The sequence below is a fragment of the Apium graveolens genome, unplaced genomic scaffold (assembly GCF_009905375.1).
Source record: "Apium graveolens cultivar Ventura unplaced genomic scaffold, ASM990537v1 ctg5069, whole genome shotgun sequence".
NCBI classification, from domain to species: Eukaryota; Viridiplantae; Streptophyta; class Magnoliopsida; order Apiales; family Apiaceae; genus Apium; species Apium graveolens.
The window spans coordinates 118,023-137,950 of NW_027418803.1; the positions used below are offsets into that span (position 1 = coordinate 118,023).

General features: G+C 34.7%; 1 pseudogene; it reads left to right on the forward strand.

The window, feature by feature from the left end:
* LOC141702422 (uncharacterized) overlaps positions 1–19,928 on the forward strand; it is an 83,916-nt pseudogene that overhangs the window by 52,553 nt on the left and 11,435 nt on the right.

Sequence of the window (19,928 nt, forward strand, 5' to 3'; positions counted from 1 at the left end):
TTAGTTTTAAAATGATGTAAAGAAACAAACCTTGTTCTGAATTGGGAAAAGTGTCATTTCATGTTAAAGAAGGAATTGTTCTTGGTCATAAAATTTCATCAAAGGGAATTGAAGTTGATAAAGCTATAATTGATCTCATAGCTAATCTACCTCCACCAAAATCTATCAAAGAAATCCATTCATTCTTACGGACATGCTGGTTTTTATAGGCATTTCATTCAGTATTTTAGCAAAAAGGCTAGACCATTGACCAATCTACTTTCTAAAGACATAAAATTTGAGTTCTCTAATGAATGTCTTCAATATTTTGAACATCTTAAGAGAGAGTTGACCTCAACCCCCATCATTCAATCCCCTGATTGGAATCAACCTTTTAAGCTTATGTGTGACGCGTCTGACTATGCTGTAGGGGCAGTTTTAAGACAAAGAATCAATAAAAAACCACATGTCATATACTATGCTAGTAAGACTCTAAATGATGCTCAATTTACCTACTCCACCATTGAAAAAGAACTTCTAGCGGTAGTTTTTGCTCTTGAAAAGTTTAGGTCGTATCTTATAGGCTCTAAAATCATTGTTTACACATACCACTCTGCTCTTAGATATCTCTTCTCTAAGAACTCGAAGGCCTGATTGATTAGGTGGGTCTTGTTACTCCAAGAGTTTGACCTAGAAATCAGGAATAAGAAGGGTTCTGAAAATGTTGTTGCTGATCATCTTTCCCGTTTAATAGTGGAGTCCACCATTGATATGCCTTTGAATGAGTCTTTTCCTGATGAACATCTTCTTTTCATATCTACCACTCCTTGGTTTGCTGATATTGTTAACTACCTTGTCATTGGTGACATTCCTTCTCATTGGTAATAACAAGAAAAATCCAAATTTCTCTCACGAGCCAAATACTTCTTTTGGGATGATCCTTATCTTTTTAGGTATTGTCCAGACCAAATCATTAGAAGGTGTGTTCCAAACCATGAGTTTATAAGTATACTTTCCTTTTGCCATGATCAGGCTTAGTGGAGGTCACTTTAGTGCTAAAAAGACAGCTGCTAAAATACTTCAATGTGGTTTCTATTGGCCTAGTTTGTTTAAAGATTCTGCTGAATTTTGTGTTGCTTGTAGTAGGTGTCAACACTTAGGAAAGATTACTAGAAGAAACATGATACAAATGAATCCAATCTTAGTTATCGAGATCTTTGATGTCTGGGGTATAGATTTTATGGGTCCTTTTCCTAATTCTTTTGATAACCTCTACATTCTTTTAGCAGTTGATTACGTGTCTAAATGGGTCGAAGCCATACCAACTAAGTCTAATGATAACAAGGTAGTTCTTAAGTTCTTAAAAGAGAATATCTTCTCTAGATTTGGTATGCCTCGAGCTATAATTAGTGACCAGGGTAAGCATTTCAAAAACCATCAGTTTGAGTCTCTTTTGAGGAAGTATTCCATCACTCATAAGTTAGCCACACCTTACCATCCTCAGACTAGTGGTTAAGTAGAGGCCTCTAATAGGCAAATCAAACAAATTCTAAAGAAAACTGTCAATTCAAATAGGAAAGAGTGGTCTGTTAGGTTGGTAGATGCACTTTGGGCTTATCGTACTGCTTTTAAGACCATTTTGGGCATGTCTCCTTATAGGCTTGTTTTTGGTAAAACATGTCATCTCCCTGTTGAACTTGAACATAGAGCTTATTGGGCCATTAAAAGGTTAAATATTGATTTACCCACTGCTGGTAGCCATAGGAAATTACAACTGTCTGAGTTAGAAGAAATTTTAGGAATGATGCCTATGAAAATGCTAAGATATACAAAGAAAGAACTAAACTTTTGCATGACAAATCTATCTTGAGGAAGTCTTTTTCTCCGGGTCAAAAAGTTCTTTTGTACAACTCTAGGCTGCATTTATTTCTTGGGAAATTGAGATCTAGGTGGGAGGGACCATATATTGTTAAAGTTGTTTTTCTCATGGTGCTATTGAAAATCCTAAAACTAGTGAAACTTTTAAAGTTAATGGTCAAAGGCTTAAGCCATTTTTAGAACTGCTAGTTGATTCTGAGGAAGAGGTGATTCACCTCATTGATGCATGATCAAAGTAAGTTTTTTTGTTGTATAATAGTTAGTTCTATTCCTATAACGACTCGTGTATTTTTGAATTATTTAAATATGTGATTAAAATATTATTAAATAAATAAAACATGTGTATTGGTTTTGATCGCTATGTGTTGTTTGATTATTATCTATGTGTGATTTATGGTGTACCGGGTTGTCTGCGTGATTAATTATGGAGTCGTATTGAATTTTGTTCAATTTCAAAAGTGGATTTAGAGCAAATTTAATTGCATAAATATTTGGAATGTCTTTAAAGTTGTTTTTATGGTTCTATAATTACAATAATTATTTTTGGGATTTTATAAAATTTAGAAATCAATATTTCATCAATTATTTAGCCCTGTACGATTTTCTGATTGCATTTATTTGAAAAATCTGTATTTAATTCCCGAATTCTTCAGAAATCATGAAACTCACATTTATTTAAGTTTGGAATATTTCGAGAATTTTAAAATTATTTTGGAAATTTTCGGGATAAATTTTACCTGCGCGTCGATTCGTTTAATTGCGAAAAGCGGGTATAAATTGCATTTCAAAAATTGTTTTAAAATTTCAAATTTTTTTTTTATAAATTTCGGGATATTTGTAATATTTTAAGACTATTTCCGTGATTTTATGAATTTATTTTAAGTGCAGCTCGGTTCGTTAATTGTAAAATGCGGGTACGAGTTGCGTTTCAAAAATACTTTAAAAATTATGAAAAATTTATTTTAATAACTTCGAATTATTCGTGACATTTTAAAAATTTATTTGGATTATTTCGAGATTATTTTTACTTGCGCAATATTCGTTAAATTTGTAAAATCAGGCAGAAAAAGGGGTGCATGTCCTGAATTAGATACGTGTCATCTTCTCAGAAGTTCATTCAACACGTGTACATGCTGTTACTGCTGGGTTTAGAAATGAAAGAAAATAAAAAAAAAACAAAAACAAACAGAGACAGCCCTCAACCCCTGTTCTCTCTACCCTCTCAATCTCTCGGCATTTAGTTTGTTTCTTTTTCTCTCTATCAATTATCCCCCGACTGTATCTTTTCTTTAATTTTCCCCTTGCGCTCTCATCTCTCTTTCCCTGTGTTTGACTGCTCTCTGCCATACTGCATTTTGTTGGGCCGCCGCCCGTGTTTCCAGTGATTCGTCGTCGCCGGTGTTCGGTTTCCGGCCATCTTCAGGTCGCCATTCCACTTTTATTCTGGCTGCCTTCTTCTGAAACCTGTTGCTTGATTCAGTTTTGGCTATTGATATATGTTTATACACACGCATACGCGTGTGTATTTCAGTCGAGGGTGTGTTATTGCTGTGTGTTTTATGAATCAATTTTTGTGATGTATAAGAAATTTGAACTGCTGCTTTGCGTATTTCGAATTATTAATTATCTGAGATATTCAAATAAATTTCTATGATTAATTGGATTTTCTTATTATTCAGAAATTCAATCGGCGAAATTCGTGTGGAAACCCGGAATTATTCGGGCACCAACAAATTTTAGCGCCGTCCGCGATGAATTTCGACGAGCGGACGGTGGACGATGATGATATATATTTGAGTCCTAATATTTTGAAAATAAATAAATGAAAATAAAATACGAGTAATAATTAATATTTGTGATTGAGTTGGAATTTGAAAATGTGTAGATTTTGATTGATATTGTTGGTTTGAAGCAGTGATTGGATAATTGTTGCGATTGTTGTGTTTGAGATTTGACGTCGAATTATTTCGACGGGTAGCCCCATAAACAAAGGAGACGCTGCCCGATTTCCGGGAAATCGAACTACAAAAATACGGGAGCGTATCCGGGGATTATCGGGACGTCGAGCGAGTATAAGTATATAAATAAATGTAAGTTTTATACAAAACCTGAATTGTACATTATAGTGAAACATTTTGCCAAAACCAATAACCCTAATTTCATACGATAACAAGTATACGTACTTTCTGAAAGCGAACACCGAATCGATTTTTGAGAACGTGAACCCTAACTTATGCCTGTATTGCAATACTGTATGTGTTATGAGTCGGGTTTTATTAACGTTCGGGTAGATTGTCAGCGAGGATATGTCAAGCATTATGAATGTCTAAGTTAGGGTGTTTCGACCTTGTAGGTTCTAGTCGGAATGCCCAAGATTTGGAATTGGACGAAAGATAATTGGTGGTCAGTCGAAAATCTCAGTAAGGTTCCAATCAAGGGACTTAAGTGTTGAGGTCGAATCCAGAGTGATCTAGTGGTTAGATGTTAAAGCCTGAGCGGCAGAGTTGGCTCAGAGTTGATCAGTAATAGTGTAAAGCCCTGTAAGGCAAGTACTTCTGAACTTTTCTTCAAGATATATTGCAAATATATTTTCGAACTATTTAATAACATGTCGCTACTATTAAAAATGACCCCTATTTTATATTGCAAGTGCTATAAACAATTTACCCTTGAACCCTGATTTTTCTTGATCTTGAGCCGTAAGCCTTATTCTTTGTAAACCATCTTTTGTTGATCATCAAATACCAAATCACACAAATACGATACTACTCCCCAAATGTATAACTATCAAACACCAAACATTGGAACAAAATTGTTTGAAAACAGAGAAACTTTTATACTCCGACCATTCTTTATAACGTCAAAAAACTATACCTTGAAAAATCATTATTTGTCTAATACCCAATCCTTTTACAGACTGAAAACTGTTTCTTATACATACCTTGATATACCCTTGAGGTATCCATGAGTTTCCTTACGTTCTTATTCAAGTGTTTAACCACCATTGATTATGATTTTGTTTTATTGAATTATATTGTTTATCATATTGAACTGCTTTAGAATTGAATAGTTTTTTATATATGTGGACCAGATTCGTGGTCAGACCATATCAATGGTCAAGTTAGGCCAATGTGTGCCTTGGATCCAGTAATTAGAGCAGTGATGTGTGCTTTGCTCGGGGTTAGTGCGTGACTGATCAGCAGCCTAACCTTGGTTTTAAAACTTAAAATGAATATCCAATTCTAACGATTGTTAACAATAAACTTGATTCTTCTAAATCATTCCATTTGAATATTGCTTAACCTCAGTTATCACTGTTATGACTTGCTGAGCTGGTTAGCTCACCCTTGCGATTCTTTTTATATATTTTACAGTTGAAAAGGATATGGATGATAGTGAAGTTCCTCAGTCCAAAGTGCGGGCTAAGGCCAGTTGAGTTGGATCGAGCTAGCAAGGAGCTTCATACGGTAGAGAGTTAGTAAGATTGTAAGAATAATTTTATTATCCGTTGTAAGTTAAATTAGTTGGGATTTGGTACTGTTGTAATAAAAGTCAAGGTTGTGGCTTGTTTTCATACTTTAACCTGTTGCGGTCCATGGTTATGTAAAGCAGGGTCATTGCAAATAATATTTCTTATACAGGTTTATATACTGTGTATGTGTTCTGGACCCCAAACTTCTGACCCGGGTTTGGAGGGTGTCACAGGTTGGTATCAGAGCTAAAGGTTATAAGTCACTGAAACAAGCCTAGATTATCGGGATTGGGTAGAGGGTTAAGATTAGGATTAGGAAATAGAAAGATAAGATGTCGTGAGGATGAGTATGACTATATAGTAGATCTCCGGCACGGTTCGTGTTGCAATTCGGGATTCTTAGCTTGCGACGTGATTTCCAGACAATGGCAATGGCAGATCCTGATTTCCTTGTACCATCCGATCGTTTGGAGCTTTCCGTTCAAGGACCGTCATCTTCTCTCGGATTTGAATTGCACCTTGTTCCTCTATCCGTATTAACGGTACTACCTTCCATTATGACAGTTGCACCTCTTCAAGCTATTCTACACTATTCTACCAGCTCTGGATACGAGACTATCTATTTAAGAACCTCCATCTGCTTATTTTGTTTTACTGGACATTCAATTGCGAGTGTATCTCTTCAGTTTACCCTATAACCTGTTTTATACCCCTGTTTAAAACTTGTCCTATGAAGCAATTGTACCTACGAGGATAGATTCGGGAGTTATAGTAAATGGTGAGTACTTGAGACATAAATAAAGGTGAGAAGAAGTTTAGAAAAAAGATTCAAGTGTTTTGAAGGATAGTTGTTATTAGATTAAAAGAAGCCATTAGTGATTAGGCCACCCATGACTAGCTTGTGGAATGAATTAGATAAGTATTGAAAAGAGAGTTAGAGGAGATTATGGTTCTGGAGCTTTCTTGAAGATAATTAATGGTGTTATGATAATGTGATATATTTATAGTAACAAGGTGATGTGACACCAGCCGATTTGTTGACTACTGGATAGCCTGTTCTACTTAACTACTGCAACGATAATGTCAGGAGTATTACCAATATGGAAGCTTTGATGTGAAGCTAAGAATAAGATAACATGCAATGACAATCGAAGTTTTGGTCGATTAAGGAAGGCAAATGGACACAATAAAGGATAAAAGGTCGATTGAAGCGAACGGATTTTTATGTGATTGTTTCTTTAATTTGGTACCTTGTTATAGGTAAGGAGGACAACAACTAACTCATATAGTAAGGACAACCAAGTGTGCGATTTTCAAAATTTTCTTAAACAAACTCTCGAAAGAGATTTTCTTAACAAATTTTCAAAGGTTGCTTTAATAAAATAAGTTTTAAACCTTGGTTGTCAAGTTGCTACTTGAGTTTCTTGTTTGTTAAAAGACCCAGATTACCTGGAAGGATGTTTGTTTTAGACTTAGTATTGTTAATTTAGAGAACAAAGTAACCCGTGATTATGAAGAAGTTGATTATTCCTAACGGTTTGACAAGGTTAATAACAGAATTCGCGTACAGAGTGATTATTCATCCAGTTGCAGAGACCATTAAAGTTTAAAGAATTCATTGATTTAAAAGGAGACTGGGCGTGATCGCAGAAGATTGGGAAGATTTCCAGACATTTTCTAAAAGAAGAATATTATTAACAAAAGGATCGTTATGTCGAATGATTCGTGGTTATTATAAATTAAAAAGAGGATATTCGAAGTTATTTGGTGGGAACGCCATTATGATCGAATTAAAATATTATACGTGTAGATATGATGTTATAGACGAAAGACTTAACAAGTAAGAATCTACCACAATGCTTAATTTGTGAAGGCATTTCAACGTATTTTCTAAAATTGTTATATGGAACAATGGGAATATGATCGAACAAGATCGAAAGATGAATACAAGTGAAATATGGATGGTGACCAATGGTGTCGTTCTTGTCTTCAATGGTACAGCGTATATTCCTCTTTAATTTCTAAAAATATATGAATTTCTTTTCTTAATAAACTCCTTATGATGATATCAAAAAGGAGGATATTGCATTCCTTTAAAATTTAAATTGTTCCCCTCAAGTTTTACTCTCTGATTGGGACAAACAGTGTTATGGTGAGACACTTTGTCGAGATGACGAAGAGTCGGGTGGGACGCCACCTAATCATGTGTTGTATGCCATATGGTACGAAAGACTGACCATCTTAAGTACCAATGTGGTTGTCTCATTCATATTCAAACCCTTACTTCTTCTTTCTTTTCAACTCTAATTTTATTGAATTGTGAATCCTTCTAGTTGTTTCGTTGTACTGTCGTTCTTTGCAAGAGGTTTTCAAACAGAAATCAATGTATCCTGAATCAAGCGGACGAAGTTCCATTTACCTCTTATGTATGGGAGGGAAACCAGGACATATGGTGAGGATTGCAAATCACTAACCCCAGGGAAGGATCCACTATGAGCCAGGGGAATCTACTCAAATAAGGAATACGTCTCCAAGACCGAGAGTTTATGATTTGTCTGTAAAATATGTTATTTAGAATACGGATGTGGTGACGTGAATAATTATTGTGGATACCTTATGCGTTAAATTATTAAAAGATGTGGAAGCAATTTGATTGTTTATTCCCCAAGGTATTGTTGATAAGATGATTTACCCGTTGAATTAATAAGATTAGGACTAAAGGACTAGCAACTTCAAGAACGTGTATTTGTTAAGTAAGCAAGTACTAATGGTGAAATTGAAATTTCTGGCAATAAGTTGTGGATAATTGATATTATTTGAGATATGAGGACTTGACATTATTCAAAGGAATGGATTAACTATGTAAGCATGATGCCCAGATGAACCGTCATTATGAAGAGATAGTCCTGAAGACGTTAAATGAGAATATGATGAGGCATAAAGGAAAATGGAGGGTAAAGAATTTGTTAACGATGATTATGGTGATCAAGATGTGAGCATTATGGAGATTATGAGATAAATAAAAGTCAGAAGCAAACAAAATTTGAAGATTTTATAGCAATTAAGAAGTTTCAAGATATGTTTCCAAATGAGTTATCAACATTTCCTCCCGATAGAGAAATGAAGCTCGCGATTGACGTAACACCTGAGACGAAGCCAGTGACCAAGGCCTTACACAAAATGGCACCACTTAAAATGAGGAAGTTAGAAAAGCAGATGCAAGAGATGCTAGAAGAAGAAGCGATTAGACCCAGTGTATCCCATGAAGTGCACCGGTACTAATTGTTAATAAAAAATGAAAGTATGAGATTATGCGTCGACTAGTGAAAGCTCAACAAGTTTACTATCAACAGCAAGCATTCGTTACCTCGAACTAATGATTTATTTGACCAGATGAAAGAAGCAAAGTATTTTCCAAGATTTAGATGTTATCAATTGGAGATTGAACCTATGGACATATCAAGGATAATTTTCAAAACTAAGTATTGCTGCTTTAAAATTTTAGTATTGCCATTTGGATTAACCGATACACTAGTAATATTTAAACTTGATGAACAAAATCTTGAAGGAAGATCCGAATAAGTTATATTATGTTACTTAAAGTCAAAGAAGGACCATGCAAGTATTTAATGATAGCTGGGAAGTCGAAGAAGAAAGAAGTTGTATGAAAAAATTATAAGGTGAAAGTTTTGGTGGTAGAAAGCATAAATAGTCAGTAAGGAGGAGACCAAAGGAGATCCAGTAGAAATTAAAGTTACTACAAATAAAGAAAGACCAAAAGCATCAACAAAAATAAGAAGTTTCACCATGGAGCAGTTATTATTGAAAATTTGTTCGAGACTTCTTGAAAGATGCAATACCTTTGACGAAGCTAACCAGGAAAAGCAAGAAGTTTATATGAAATTGAGAAGGGTGAAGAAAGATTTGCGAAGTTAAATGAAAGAATGGTTACAGCACCTGTTTTATCACTTTGAAAGTATTAAAGAGGTTTTGTAATTTATAGTGATGCTTCTCATAAGGGAATAGGATGTGTGTTGATGCAGCACAATAAAGTTATTGTATATGCATCCAGGCAACCAAAACCTTATGAGCAGAAGTATCCTACTCATATTTGGGACTAACAGTAATAATATTCGCCTTGAAAGATTGGGAAATATGGTATGGATGGAGAAAGGTGTAAGATCTATACGGACTATAAGAGTTTGAAGTATGTATTCACGAGGAAAAGCAAATGTAGAGGCAAGCGAAAAGCAAAGAGGAGAGAACGAACATAGAAACTGTACCAGAAGAATTATCTATGGAATTTTAGAAGTTGGAATTGGAAGTTAGAGTTTATAATCTAAAAGGAGCAAGGATGGATAGTATGACCTTTCAGTCGAAGTTGTTAAGGGAAAGATAAGGAGAAGTCAAGAGAAGATAATGGATCACGGTGTTAGCAGTTAGTAAGAGGAATTTATGTGCCCAGGAGAACGATCACGATATCCCCAGGTTTTCTTCCAGCACTTGGATGCTACAAGTAGAAGGATTAAGCAATGAGATCCCACAGGGAATTCACAATATAAATTATTTAATTTATTAAAGAAATGCCAAGATATACAGAAATTTAAAGAAAAATAGTGATAACCAGGTATAAGAAGGATATTTCAAGATGGATTAGAAAGTGTTGGACACGTCAAAGAATTAAAGCGAAGTATCGGAGGCCTAATGGACACAGTAGGCTCAGGGAATGGTTTTACAAGAAGCGAATCGTAAAGTGTACCAGTAATGTTGATGGAGAAAAGGAATGAAATTATGAGATTATGTACTGATTATCAGGAGTTTAACAAAACAACCTATAAGAATAAGTGACCCCTATAAAGAATTAATTACTTACGAGACCTAATTCAAGAAGCGTGTTATGTTTCGGGGATTAACTTAAGATCCGACCTGAGAACATATCAGAGATTACGATTAAAGTGAGTTATGAGCACTGCAAGCTCCGGTGATATATGTGAAATAACAAGTGTATCAGTTGTCTATAAGGAATTAAGGAACATGTTGTATAAGGAGTACTCAGATAAGTGAATTATATTTATTGATAACATCTTCAGCTATTCAGGAAACTATACGTTGAGTCTTCAAGAATTAAATTTTGACTAAGGTTAACAAAAGATTATGAAATAATCCATTAACAACTACCTAAGCAAAGCCGTATGGTAATAGATGCCTTAGGATTGGATGTAATTAAGACCACCGAGGAGTTAATAAACGAATTGGAAAGAGTGAAATCTGAAGTTCAAATATTTAAATGTGATAATACGTGAATATATAAGATCACTTTTCAGCCATAACTGATGGAAAAGAATAAGAGATGTTTAAATGTTTGGAAACCAAGTTGAAAATGAGCACCGCCTATCATCCTTAAACGGAGAATCAAAGTACGGAAGTGATTGGGGAAATGTAAGATATGTTGAGAGATTGAGTTTTAAGGAAACACTGGAATGATCCTTTATAAGTGATGTCAGCTTTGGAATGCCACTTTACCAAGCTTCATGTGAACGCAAGTGTAGGTCCCCATTCTTATTAAGATAAAGTGGGAGGAAGAAAGTTGTCAAATTCTAAGTTAATTCAACACAGCAAGAGCATGGTAATATTGATTGAAGCAGCTCAGAGTAGACAAAGAAAGAAGGTAAAATCGTATCGAAAGAGAATATGGGTATAGAAATAGGACCAGTAATGTTAGTACAAATTTCATATTGAAAGAGACTGGATAAGTCTAAGTAGAAGGGACAGATCAAGTCCTAAAATTAGTAAGCCATTCGAGGCATCAATAAATATAGATAAAGTTGTTCCTAAGTTGATGTTACCGTCACAACAGTGTGTACATATAATGTGTTTTCCTATCAATGTTAAAGCAATAAGTATCTAATTCGAATCAAGTAATTGATTAGGAGCCAATGGGCTCTTGTCCAAGTTGTTCTACATATAATGATCGATCCAAATTCTTGATTGTTAAAGGCGAGTTCTTGGAAATGAGTATATACCTATAGTGAATACGTTTGAAATCCTTGAGTAGAATAGTCTACTTGGGAACAAGAGTCAGATATGCTTGACAAATATCCTCACTTGTTTAGTTAGACCAGATTCCGAGGACAGAATCTTTTTAAGGGGGGAAGGATATAACGACTCGTGTATATTTGAATTATTTAAATATGTGATTATAGAAATTATTAAATAAATAAAACATGTGTATTGGTTTTGACCGCTATGTGTTGTTTGATTATTATCTATGTGTGATTTATGGTGTACCGGGTTGTCTGCGTGATTAATTATGGAGTCGTATTGAATTTTGTTCAATTTCAAAAGTGGATTTAGTGCAAATTTAATTGCATAAATATTTGGAATGTCTTTAAAATTGTTTTTATGGTTCTATAATTACAATAATTATTTTTAGGATTTTATAAAATTTAGAAATCAATATTTCATCAATTATTTAGCCCTGTATGATTTTCTGATTGCATTTATTTGAAAAATCTGTATTTAATTCCCAAATTCTTCAGAAATCATGAATCTCACATTTATTTAAGTTTGGAATATTTCGAGAATTTTAAAATTATTTTGGAAATTTTCGGGATAAATTTTACCCGCGCGTTGATTCGTTTAATTGCGAAAAGCGGGTATAAATTGCATTTCAAAAATTGTTTTAAAATTTCGAAATTTATGTTTTTATAAACTTCGGGATATTTGTAATATTTTAAGACTATTTCCGTGATTTTATGAATTATTTTAAGTGCAGCTCGGTTCGTTAATTGTAAAATGCGGGTACGAGTTGCGTTTCAAAAATACTTTAAAAATTATGAAAAATTTATTTTAATAACTTTGAATTATTCGTGACATTTTAAAAATTTATTTGGATTATTTCGAGATTATTTTTACTTGCGCAATATTCGTTAAATTTGTAAAATCAGGCGGAAAAAGGGGTGCATGTCCTGAATTAGATACGTGTCATCTTCTCAGAAGTTCATCCAAAATGTGTACATGCTGTTACTGCTGGGTTTAGAAATGAAAGAAAAAGAACAAAAACAAATAGAGACAGCCCTCAACCCCTGTTCTCTCTACCCTCTCAATCTCTCGGCATTTAGTTTTTTTCTTTTTCTCTCTATCAATTATTCCCCGACTGTATCTTTTCTTTAATTTTCCCCTTGCACTCTCATCTCTCTTTCCATGTGTTTGACTGCTCTCTACCATACTGCGTTTTGTTGGGCCGCCGCCCGTGTTTCCGGTGATTCGTCGCCGCCGGTGTTCGGTTCCGGCCATCTTCAGGTCGCCATTCCAGTTTTATTCTGGCTGCCTTCTTCTGAAACCTGTTGCTTGATTCAGTTTTGGCTATTGATATATGTTTATACACACGCATACGCGTGTGTATTTTAGTCGAGGGTGTGTTATTGTTGTGTGTTTTATGAATCAATTTTTGTGATGTATAAGAAATTTGAACTGCTGCTTTGCGTATTTCGAATTATTAATTATCTGAGATATTCAAATAAATTTCTATGATTAATTGGATTTTCTTATTATTCAGAAATTCATTCGGCGAAATTCGTGTGGAAACCCGGAATTATTCGGGCACCGATGAATTTTACTGCCGTCCGCGATGAATTTCGACGAGCGGACGGTGGACGATGATGATATATATCTGAGTCCTAATATTTTGAAAATAAATAAATGAAAATAAAATACGAGTAATAATTAATATTTGTGACTGAGTTGGAATTTGAAAATGTGTGGATTTTGATTGATATTGTTAGTTTGAAGTAGTGATTGGATAATTGTTGCGATTGTTGTGTTTGAGATTTGACTTCGAATTGTTTCGACGGGTAGTCCGATAAACAAAGGAGACGCTGCTCGATTTCCGGGAAATTGAACTAAGAATATACGGGAGCGTATCCAGGGATTATCGGGACGTCGAGCGAGTATAAGTATATACATAAACGTAAGTTTTATACCAAACCTGAATTGTACATTGTAGTGAAACGTTTTGCCAAAACCAATAACCCTAATTTCATACGATAACAAGTATACGTACTTTCTGAAAGCGAACACCGAATCGATTTTCGAGAACGTGAACCCTAACTGATGCCTATATTGCAATACTGTATGTGTTACGAGTCGGGTTTTATTAACGTTCGGGTAGATTGTCAGCGAGGATATGTCAAGCATAATCGAATGTCTAAGTTAGGGTGTTTCGACCTTGTAGGTTCTAGTCGGAATGCCCAAGAATTGGCATTGGACGAAAGATAATTGGTGGTCAGTCGAAAAGCTCAGTAAGGTTCCAATCAAGGGACTTAAGTGTTGAGGTCGAATCCAGAGTGATCTAGTGGTTAGATGTTAAAGCCTGAGTGGCAGAGTCGGCTCAGAGTTGATCAGTAATAGTGTAAAGCCCTGTAAGGCAAGTACTTCTGAACTTTTCTGCAAGATATATTGTAAATATATTTTCGAACTGTTTAATAACATGTCGCTACTATTCAAAATACCCCATGTTTTATATTGCAAGTGCTATAAACAATTTACCCTTGAACCCTGATTTTTCTTGATTTTGAGCCGTAAGCCTTATTCTTTGTAAACCATCTTTTGTTGATCATCAGATACCAAATCACACAAATACGATACTACTCCCCAAATGTATAACTACCAAACACCAAACACTGGAACAAAATTGTTTGAAAACACAGAAACTTTTATACTCCGACCATTCTTTATAACGTCAAACAACTGTACCTTGAAAAATCATTATTTGTCTAATACCCGATCCTTTTACAGATTGAAAACTGTTTCTTATACATACCCTGATAAACCCTTGAGGTATCCATGAGTTTCCTTACGTTCTTATTCAAGTGTTTAACCACCATTGATTATGATTTTATTTTATTGAATTATATTGTTTATCATATTGAACTGCTTTAGAATTGGATAGTTTTTTTATAAATGTGGACTAGATTCATGGTCAGACCATATCAATGGTCAAGTTAGGCCAATGTGTGCCTTGGATCCATTAATTAGAGCAGTGCTATGTGCTTTGCTCGGGGTTAGTGCGTGACTGATCAACAGCCTAACCTTGGTTTTAAAACTTAAAATGAATAACCAATTCTAACGATTGTTAACAATAAACTTGATTCTTTTGAATCATTCCATTTGAATATTGCTTAACCTCAGTTATCACTGTTATGACTTGCTGAGTTGGTTAGCTCACCTTTGCGATTCTTTTTATATATTTTACAGTTGAAAAGGATATGGATGATAGTGAAGTTCCTCGGTCCAAAGTGCGGGCTAAGGTTCCAGTTGAGTTGGATCGAGCTAGCAAGGAGCTTCATACGGTAGAGAGTTAGTAAGATTGTAAGAATAATTTTATTATCCGTTGTAAGTTAAATTAGTTTGGATTCGGTACGTTGTAATAAAAGTCAAGGTTGTGGCTTGTTTTCATACTTTAACCTGTTGCGGTCCGTGGTTATGTAAAGCAGGGTCATTGCAAATAATATTTCTTATACAGGTTTATATATTGTGTATGTGTTGTGGACCTCAAACTTCTGACCCGGGTTTGGAGGGTGTCACAATTCCTCTGTCATGCCCATATCAGGTAATCTCATCGTTTTACTTTATCACTTTTCTCTCATTTACATTCATTGAGGACAATGCATGATTTAGGTATGGGGGAGTGGTTTAGTAGTATATATATATAAAACCAAAAAAATTGAAAAAATCAAAAAAATAAAAAAAATCAGAGATATTTTAGCTAAGTTGTCCAGTCCACTCTTGAACTTTAATACTAGTTGGTGTTAGCAGTTTTTCAAAACTTATATATATATATAATGCCTTGAGATGATTTGAACGTAGTTGAGTAAGGTTGTCTTCATGGAACTTGTATCGAACGAATTTTTGCTTAAGAGTCCAAGACGGCACATTTGCACAAGGTCTTTGTAGGAAAGATTGTTTAGGGAAGTTTTTGATATCTGAGACAGAGCCCACATGTTGAAACAATGTCGAATCAAATTTTTGCGAAAAAAGAAAAAAAAAAGAAAAGCAAAAGCAAAAAAAAAAGAGATGCTTGAATAAACTACTTCAATACCCAATATTCCTCACAAATAAAAAAAGAGAAAAAAAATTGAGATGATGGGCACAAGTAGTATAATTGACTAGTCATGTTTTGTGGCCTTTGTTACTCGAGTAACTAAGTCCGTAGGGGTATTTATAAAACCTAGTGCCCTAAGACCATCTGGTTTGGGAGTCATTGGCCCTAAAACTCACTACATGGGTAACATAGAAAGCCTAAGAAAACAGACATTGCACAGTCAGTTAAAAAAATTGTGAATTTTGGCTAAATACTTGTTTTGATAGAGATTGGGTCCATCCAATATTGGTTGAAAAAGAGGAAATGTACTTACTCAATTTATTCTTCACAGACCTATTTTCACGACACACCTTGGGATTTTTTGTAAACGTTCAGAGTCGATATAAGTGGATTGTTGATACCTATATCTTGACTATACTTAGAAGAGTCTTAAAGGCATGTATTTTCCTAAAAATTCTTGTGTTGACACCGATAAATGTTATTATTGATAGAGTTTGGACACTTATTAGAGCATTTCACAGATTTTATGGGTATATCTTCTGTAAACCCTTAGGAGACAACACTCCTCTTGTAGAGATCGTCTATGAGTTTAACGGGTTGGTAAACCTAAAATTTCCCGTCACGCCTACGAAAAGGTGCATAGGACTTTTCTTAGTTAGCATTTTTCTTTTTGATTTTTCTCGAGGACGAACAAAAGATAGATATGGGGGCATTTGATAGGTCCATATTATTGCATATTATTAATACCTATTTTATGTCCGTTTTCATAATTTTATTAATAAATAAATTGTTTTACTTTGTTTTGTAGGAAAATAAATAAAATCAGAATTTGAGTTGGAAAAGGTGCAAAAAAAGCAAGGAGGTGGACTATTCTAGAAGCCAAAGGAATTGGAAGATAAATGGAAACTTATTGGAGAAGAAGAAGGAAATACTTTAAGAATCCTACTTATATTCCAAGACCCAAACCCTCATATTTTCCCTATATATATGGGTCTCCCCTCTTGTATTTTACACATTCAACATTCAACATTCCAACACCCAAGACACCCAATTAGTTATTTGTTTTGTTCATCTTTTTATCATGTGTAGCTAAATTTGTTCCCAAGGATGAAGATGAAGTTAATTTAATTGCTTTGATATCTTTTCATTCCAATTATTTGATTCTCATGATTTTTCTTGGTGCTTAATTGTTTAATTAACAAAGTGATTTTGATATATTATTGTTACCGGGTTTATTTTTCATAACTTATGCTTGCTCCATGAAGTTTTGATGGGTTATTGTTAGATAACAAGTTTCATAGTATATGCTTGTCTCGTTAAATAAAATTTATTTGTGAAGAAAAGAGAATTGATTTTAGGGTGAGTTGATATTAATTGTGATTGATTAACGGATTCGGATTCCTAGGTTTTCCATATTATTTGATCTATTTGCTAATTAGGTTAATTTAAACTCCTCCCAAATCTTATTGTCTAGTTCGCCTGATTTAAATTGTTAGGGTTTTGAAAATTCATAGTCTCTGTGGATCGACCTGTATTTGCTACAATTAACCGCTGTGCACTTGCAGTTATTTTACACATCACCTCTATAGATGAAAAAGTTTGCAAAAAGTTTTCCAAATTGATGCAAAATAAGTATGAAATGAGCATGATGGGAGAACTAACTTACTTTCTTGGTTTGTAAGTGAAGCAAGTTAGTGATGGAATATTCATTAGTCAAACTAAATACATTCATGATCTTTTAAAGAAGTTTGATCTAATGGATTGCATATCTGCAAAAACTCCCATGGCCACTGCAACTAAGCTTGAATTAAACACTACTGAAAAGTCCATGGATATTTCAAGTTATAGGGGCATGGTTGGTTCACTTCTTTACTTAACAGCTAGTAGACCAGATATAATATTTGCTACTTGTCTTTATGCTAGATTTCAGGCTGATCCTAGAGAATCTCATTTAGTAGCTATTAAGACAATTTTCAGATTTCTCAAGGGAACACCAAAACTTGGCATTTGGTACCCTAGAGATTCTAGTTTTGATCTAACTGGTTATTTAGATGCAGATTATGCAGGTTGTAAAATAGACAAAAAAAAGTACAACAGATACCTGTCAATTTCTGGGAAACAAGCTTGTGTCCTGGTTCAGTAAAAAGCAAAATTCAGTTTCTACTTCTACAGCTGAAGCTGGATATATTGCTGCTGGTAGTTGTTGTGCACAGATTTTGTGGATGAAAAACCAATTGTTGGACTATGGTCTACAAGTGGATAGGATTCCTATTTTTTGTGATAACACAAGTGCAATTGTCCATCACTTAAAATCCAGTACAACATTCAAGAACAAAGCACATAGACATCAAGTACCACTTCATAAGGGAACATGTGATGAATGGTACCGTGGAACTGCATTTTGTTCCAAGTGAAAAGCAGCTTGCAGATATATTTACCAAGTCACTTGATGAATCCACCTTTTCAAGGTTGGTAAGTGAATTAGGTATGCTCAATTTTTCTTGAATCATTTCAGATATTTTGCAAGTTGTTATGCAGCCAGAAATTTAATTGATTTTTCTGTTTTGGATGAAATTTTAGCTAAGTCAAAACTTACATCCCGACGGATGATCATTGTCCATCGAGTTTGCTCATCCGTCGGAATACAATTTGTCTACAAAAATCAATTATTTTTCTGGAATATTTTATAACTCGACGGATAACTGTTTTATCTTCATTCAGTCGAATTGTCTCAATCCTAGCCGTTAATACTCTGAACATTATCCATCGAGTATACTTACAGTTTGTAAGCATGACACGACGAATAAGTGATGAATTTTTTTTTCAATTTATTTATTTTTAAACGGCTATTTTGGGCAATTTTTATTGGTCCTTTATTTCACTTTATTATTTTTGTCAGTTAATCTCTGAGATAGTATAAAAGCTAAATTCTTTTTCATTCTTTTCTTTTATCATTCTCAAGATTCAATTCCTCTAACTTCTTTCTTCTCAAAAGCAAACTCTCTCTCTCTCTTTGCAAAGTCCAAATCTCTAACAATGGCACCTGTAGTGAAAATCATGTCTCAAACCGGTTACATCTATGAGAAAAACAACTTCTCAATTTTAGTAAACAAGAAGATTCAGCAATCTGGTGACTATCACAAAATGATGGATTTTGTGAAGAACTGCAAACTCAACTATGCCATGCTGGAATCACCCACCATTTACTGTGAGGTTGTAGAGGAGATGTGGACAACTGCAGTGTACAACTCAACATACAAGACCATCACTTTCACTTTAAAAGGTAAGGAGTTTTGCATAAACAATGATATTATCAAAGCATGTTTTAGGATTCCTGATAATACTGTAACTGCTCCATACACAGACACTGACATTGTTAACATGCTTAATTCTATGGGCTATGCACTCACTACCTCTAAGTTAAGTGAAATTAGAAGGTTGGGTCTTAGGAAAGAATGGAGTTATCTGTGTGATGTGGTAACTGAAGTGTTTTATGGTAAGATTAGCAACTTTGATTCTATCAATATATCCATGCTCAACATGCTTTACATGCTAGTTACTGATAAGTATTTCAATTTCAGTGACTTGGTTTTGTTTGAGTTAGGCTTTAAGTTAGGAGAACTTAAAAAGAGAGGTAAAAGTCTCTATTATGCTAGATTCTTTATGATGCTTGCTAACTATCTTATTAAGAATATTGAGATTGAGAACCCAACCAACAAGCTGAATTGTTGGGTTCAAGAAAGAAGGATTATTGCAGATTTAAATAGAGCAAATCATCACAAGGAGGTGCCCTTGTACTATTTTCCAGTAATGGAGGGACCTCAGGTAAGTCAGGTAAATTCTACTGTCTCTACTCTTCCAACCTCACATATTTCTTTGCCTTCTAGTGTAGCTATGGTATCTGTGCCAATGACCAAACAGATGCCTACCCAAGCTACCAAACCAACAAAAGTTTCTAAATCCAAAGCTAAGAAAGCCCTCTCTGATTTCTTTCAAAAGAAATCAGTTGTAAAATCTACTAAACCTAAAGAGGGGAGTGTGAAGGAGGGTAAGAAAGGTGAGGGACAGGGTGAAAATCAAAGAAGCCCTAAGGATAAGGCTGGTGAGAAGAGTGTACCCAAACCTAGCCATACCACAGTTTCCCAACAAATTGTGGTTGTTAATAAGATAATTAGCTCATCACTGGTTTCATCCTCCCAAAAGGATGTTACCATTGAAACAAGATCCCAGCCAGGAGCACAGGCCAAGAGGGGTAGGGACACTAGCTCACCACAAACTTATGCTAGAAAGAAAAGATCAAAAACCCTTGGGGATGCACATGGCTCACAACTAAAGACACAGTCACTGCACCTTCTCAAAGTCAGGTTGATGTGGCTCCAATAAATGTGGAGTCACAGCCAAAATCTCTCATAATTGAAGCACCTGATACACCAAATTCTCCCATACACACACTGGATGTTGACATGATCAATACATCACTTCCAAATTCTCCATCTT